Below are 6,356 nucleotides of genomic sequence, written 5' to 3' on the forward strand. Positions count from 1 at the left end.
TTAAAACCACAAAAAAAAGTTTTGTCTTTTTTTTTTTTTTTTTTTTTTTTTTTTTTTTTTTTAGTATAAATAGAAGCCATGATGAATTTGGAGCAGGGGAATAGTAGTGTTAAGCTTAATTAGATGATCATAATTGCTGCTTTATGATGAATGATTTCAAGGGAACCACAGTAGAAATGAAGAATTAATAAATAAGATACATTCCAGACAAGAAAAAGTAGTGATATGAACTGAAATAGGAAAGTGGAGATAGAGAGAAGTAGACAGATTTGGAGATAGAATTGACAGCATTTACTAATGAAAGGGTATAATAAAGTCAAGAAAAAAAATTACTCTTTTGCTTCCAGAAAAAACAACCAAATGGATTTTGAATCCATTTACTAAGGTGACAAATACAGACAGGAATTTGAAGAAGAAATTTAGAGTAGAGTTTCTCCACTTTGATTGAATATTTTTGAGAGATATATGAAACATCAAATGGTGTATCACATAAATAGTCTGATATTCAAGCCAAGAGCCTATTGATAAATATAAACATTTGAGAGAAATTAGTATAAATAATGAATTTATATCTATGTCAATCAGTAAGTTCACCTTATAGAACAGTGTTGAAGAGGCAAAGATGTAGTGCCTAGAATTAAGAAATGAAGCATCTGAAATTCTAGTAAGGAAGAGCTAACTAACCAGGGAAATTAGGTGCTGCTATTAAGTTATCAAAAATCAGTAGGGTGGTGGGACTAAAGTCAAATGAGAAAATTGGATGGAAAAAAATAAAAAGAAGGTGGAGGAGGAGAAGTAGTAGTTGACTCTACTCTCTCAGGTAATAGTGAAAAACAAAGCAAGATATAGACCACAGAATGTTAATGTTGACCTAGCTAAGAAGATTTTCGGTGGAATGCTGAGTACAGAATGTTGACTACAGTCGGTGAGGTGTAAATGGAAGGAGAAGAAGTGATATGGCACAATGATTAGTTAAAAGTGAATATAAGGAGAAGTTATGGTGGGTTTTTGCAGTTGCTTTATTTTGCCAGAGGGCATGTGTGCATGCCAGAGTGAAGGAAAGTGAGAAAGCATCCCTTAGAGCATGGTAATGTTTCAATCCTTCTCCCTTTCTTCCTGCTTTTGGAATTTGAGGCACATCCACATCTACACTTCGAGTGTTTTTCAAACCACTGAGTCCACTCAAATTGTGCAGTTGGTCATGCGGCATCTGGCTGCCTAATCACCACAGCATGGGTTGGCCTCTAAGTGGTTTTAAGAAAGAAGACAGGGTATAAAAGTTTTATCTGGAAAGCTGAAAAATGATCCCATTAGAAGAACATGGAGAAAAAAAAAAAAAGAAGAAGAACATAGAGAGTTCAATGAGTGATGTTGGGTGGAAATTTGAAATCTGAGATCAGAGACTGATAAAATCTTTCTCCAGTGAAATTTCTCAACTGAAGTTCAATCATAAAAAAGGCAAATGAGGGACCAGCAGTTAGCGTAATGGCTATGTCGCTGGACTCCCACGTAGTCGACCGCGGTTCGCATCCCGGACCTGGTGGCTTAAAACTCACACTGGGCGCGTGTGCATGCGTGCCCAAGATCCCGAGAGGAGAATGGAAGAGAAGGGATTGTGGCGTGGCCATCCCCCCCTGGGGGGGGGTGATTTCTCGCTTTCTGTCTCTCTCTGTCTGGCGAGCACATGAACCCTATAGTGAAAAACCTCTCCGAAAAAAAAAAAAGGCAAATGATAGGTTATGCAAGTTAACTATGCAGGAAGAAGAGAAGGGCAGGAGACTGAAGAATATTTGCAATGGAATAATTATAATGATAAACAAAGATGGTGGGCTGACAAGGATTTTTAATAATGAATCTTAGAGTGGATTATTAACAGGTATGGGTCAGGGGTTGAAGTCTTGTTTTTGAAGAATTATGACAACTGAGATACTTAGATAAATGTGTTAGAAAAATAAATGGTGGTTATGGGAAAATGGCATACTTAATTTTAAATTTAATTATTTAATTACCAAAATTTCAGAAGTGGCATATTTTTCCAGAGTTAAAAAGACACAAGGTGGAAGTGATTGGACAAAAGAATTGAAAAGAAATTTGAAAATGAAAAGACCAAATAACCAAACATCCTCCATTTCATGTTTAAAATATGGATGCTAAAGTCACAAAGAAATGCACAACATTTAGGAATCTATATTTTTGTATAAAATGTCTTAGTAAGTATTTAAATAGACAACAGAAACAAGAAAATAGAGGCGAGAAACAGGTCAGTAATGTGAGTCTGAAGAGCCACCCATTGAAGCCATTCACAGGAAGGTGACTGAAGAACTGATTAAAGAACTGGCAGTGGAAACAGAAATCAAAGACACCAACTCCATTCTCTTAAACCTCATTAAATCAGTGTGAGAAATAACAGCTTTCTCTGGAGAGCGACAACAGAGAGCTGACAGAACAAAGGAACAGGTAGTTTTTTAATAAGGCAAAAATATAAAGGAATATTTCTAGAAGAAATGTAACACATGGGTAGTTTTCTGACGAAGCACAGAGAAATAGGTTGGGTGTAGGAGGATCAAATTAAGGACTGGGCTGAAGAGTGTGGGAGTGAGAGTTATTGTGAAAATGAGAGGTCTTGTCATCGAATTTCTAGCTATGGCTGAGCTAATCAAGGATGTAACATATGATAGCATGATCCATCTCTTGGAGAGAGAAGGGAATCCAAAATTATTAATCTGGTACAAAAACATTACTCTTAGTGGTGCAGAAGCTCATTAGACAGGTGTTCCAGAAGGATTGGACAAACATAATGAAGCACAGGCTATAGCCACCCGAGGCCAGGGTGGTGTGACAACACTCACGGGCTGGTCACGGCTTCCCAGTATTTTCTACCCTATGATGGCCCATGAACTCCCAAGCATTTTTCACCACCTTCCTAAGGTCCCACATTCTTGGAAGAAACTCCTCTCACACCTCCAGACCACAGTGTTTGAACTCCTGTGGTGTTTCTTGTCTGCGCCATTCTTACTACTCAACTACATCTCAACTTATTATTTCATACATATGCAATTGATTGTTTCAAGGATTTAGTATGCTCATAAAACACAGGTACTATGTTAGGTAAAGGACATACGCATCTGAAATCACAAATTCAGGCTCATCAATACCAAATGTGATAGTTCATACAACCAAATTCAGTTTTTACCCATTCCTTTTAATGGAAGAAATTTAATGTGATCAATTCCAGATATATTCAGACATATATGGGTTCTCTTAAAAACATACAAATTGTATCTATAAGTTATGTTCACCAATATGGAAATATTAGGTTTAGGAGTTACACTCTAAACCTGAAAGCATAAATTTAAAACAAATTAATCATCCCCTCATGAAACAAATAATGAAACACTTCATCTCAGAAAGATACTCAGGAAATCCATTCTACAGATATTCAGTATCTGCTTTTGATCCTGAAGTCCACATTGGACACAATAGGAGACAAGACAAATAAAAATTGACAAGACAGAGTTGTTTGTTCCAGAAAACATTTAACATTTTAAGGTAAAGTATTTCCTGCATCTAGATAGTTTTGTTTATGTGTTTATAGCTATGCTGTATTTATAAAATACTAGTATACAATATTTAGAGGAGAAAGGAGGAAATTTTAAAAAGAGGGATGAAGGAATTTGAATCAATTCTTCTACTTATGAAGATAATGTCAAGAAAGAACCCTCCTGCACTTCTGTATAATCACAACAGCTGTCATTAGCTAGTGGCCAGCCTCAGAATAAATAGATCAAGAATGGTAGACCTTAGGATCTTATATTCTTTTTCTTTTCTTTCTTTCTTTTTTTCTTTTTTTAAGAAAATTATTTGCTGATAACATGTATGTTGATGTGCTTGATTGAGCCAATACACAATGTATTTTGGATGGAAAATTCATCTGTATGCTGTAATGATGTATAGTGAATTAATGTAAAAAACAAATAAATTTAAACAGAGAGAGAAAAAAAAAAAGAAAGACTTTTGCTATAGGGTGTGTGTAGTAACTGGAGAGAAAGAAAGACAGACAGCAAGAAATCGACCCCTAGGGGGGATGGCCATGCTGCAATCTCTTCTCCTCTATTCTCCTCTTGGGATCTGGGGCATGCACAGACATGTGCCTAGTGTGAGTTTCAAGACACCAAGTCCAGGACTTGAACCGCGGTCAGCCATGTGGGAGTCCATGCCATCTGCCGGTCTCAGCTCTTATATTCTAAAGTCATATATTTTCATTAATAATGAGACTAACCAGGAAACAGCAGATGGCATAAAGGTTACGCTGCAGACTCCCACATAGTAGACCGTGGTTTAAGTCCTGGACCCAGAGGCTTAAACTCCTATCAGGCATATGTGTGTACATGTCCAAGATCCCAAGAGGAGAATGGAGAAAAAGTGATTGTGGTATGGCCATTCCCTAGGGAAGAGATTTCGGGAAGAGATTTCTCACCTTCTGTCTCTCTGTCTTTCTCTGTCTTTCTAGAGAGCAAAAATCTCTCTATAAAGAAAAAAAAATAATAATGAGATAAACTATTCTTCACATAGCCCTAAGTCAGTGTGTGACTAAACTGCTTGAACTGCTTTTGAGTAGTTATCACATTTTTCCCCAATAAATCACTATTTTCATATTATCAATGAACTTTTAATTTAATATATATATTAAAAAATATATATATACACACACACACACACACTCATATATATAAATGTTTGTATCTGCTGGTTTATATTTCTAAACATTTTTTTTAAATCCAAAGCCAAAAATATTTCTATAGTTCTTCTGTTCTTTAACATGGAAAAATCATTCTCCCTATCAGGTGTATAAACAATTTTTCATAACTTGAATATAACAAATATTCAGAAGTAGAGAAAAAAGTGTTTATTATGTGTTTTTTATAATTTATTTCTAAAGAACATAGCAATGACAAAACAAAATTATAACACTTTCATTAACATTAGAATATTCTATGAGGGCTGGGAGGTGGCATGGTGGTTAAGGTGCTAAACTCCCCCATTGCTGATGGTGGTTCAAATCCCAGACCTGGCAACGTGCTTTATCACTTTCCCTTTCTCTCTCTCTCTCTCATCAAATTTAGAAAATAACAATAATAAATAAAAGTAAATAAATAACTCTTTAAAAAGAATATTCTATAAAAGACTTGTTCTTTGGCTTGAATATGTCATTTTGAGATTAATTATGTATTTTAATGAACATTGACAGAAACTAATAGACCATGGAAAAAAAAACTGTAAGTGTCATGAAGAGTAATAGGTACCAAAACAAGCAAGTCACAAAGGCTGCCTTATTTAATTAAAGTTCAAATAAGTTGTGTACACATACTACAAATTTAAGCTGTCCCTAGATAATACTAACTTGTTGAACCAAATCTTACATAGTTGATTTTTCTTAGGAAATCTATCATTACTGCAGTTTGTAGTCAGTATTGTATGATTTTGTACTCTTTTCTCTCTTAGTAAGTGATCCAAGATGTTGGTAATATTACTGCCTAAAAATTAATTTATAAGTGGTTAAAGATCATATGTAATCATATGTCATTACACTAACTGCTGGCCCCGCTACTGGTTCATGTAAGACACACTCATAAAATCTCAGCTGAATTTTCTTCTTCAGGAAAGTACCATGGTTGTTCAAGATGTGGTCACTGTTATCTCAGAATATCTGCATTCTGGGGACGAGCAGTTACAGTAATGGCTAAGTCGCTGGACTCCCATGTAGTCAACCGTGGTTCAAGTCCTGAACCTGGCGGCTTAAACTCATGCCAGGCGTGTGTGCATGCCCAAGATTCCAAGAGGAGAATGGAGGAGAAGGAATTGCGGCATGGCCATCCCCACTGGGGAGGTGATTTCTCACTTTCTGTCTCTCTGTCTCTCTCTTTCTGGCGAGTGCACGCACCCTATAGCAAAAACCTCTCCAATTAAAGAAAAAAAAAAGAATATCTGCATTCTGGATCTTCTCAAACTGCTTATTTGGGTAGGGAGAATTGTTACCAACTAAGGTCTAAGGGAGGACAAAGGAAGAAGAAAAACAAACTTCAAGTTAATACAAAACCACTTAGAGGCAGAGAGAACGTTATTAGGCTATGCTAAGCTTAACTCTAAATTTTAGAATACTGTGGGATCAGCCAGGCAGAGTACTCACACACAAATCAACACCATAGATGGCTGGTTCAGTAAAACTTCTTCAAATCTTAGTTGCAAATCTTTCCCTTCTGTTGAGATGATCCAAAGCTTTGGTCCCGGACAGTTGACGAGTGCCTGTTTTTCATCACAGAACTTCTTGCAACAGGGTTTGGGCTGAAATGTTAGGG

At 36.2% G+C, this 6,356-nt stretch overlaps 1 long non-coding RNA gene across 1 annotated transcript in view; it reads right to left on the bottom strand.

Annotated features, from left to right (window-relative positions):
* Nucleotides 1-6,356, bottom strand: part of LOC102482621 (uncharacterized) — a 234,343-nt gene that overhangs the window by 51,493 nt on the left and 176,494 nt on the right. Inside the window, exon 3 of the long non-coding RNA XR_336646.3 lies at nucleotides 6,188-6,342. This is a non-coding gene — a long non-coding RNA (uncharacterized LOC102482621). The remainder of the gene's footprint in view (nucleotides 1-6,187; nucleotides 6,343-6,356) is intronic.

The sequence above is a fragment of the Tupaia chinensis genome, unplaced genomic scaffold (assembly GCF_000334495.1).
Source record: "Tupaia chinensis unplaced genomic scaffold, TupChi_1.0 Scaffold140548_1, whole genome shotgun sequence".
Taxonomy (NCBI): Eukaryota; Metazoa; Chordata; class Mammalia; order Scandentia; family Tupaiidae; genus Tupaia; species Tupaia belangeri.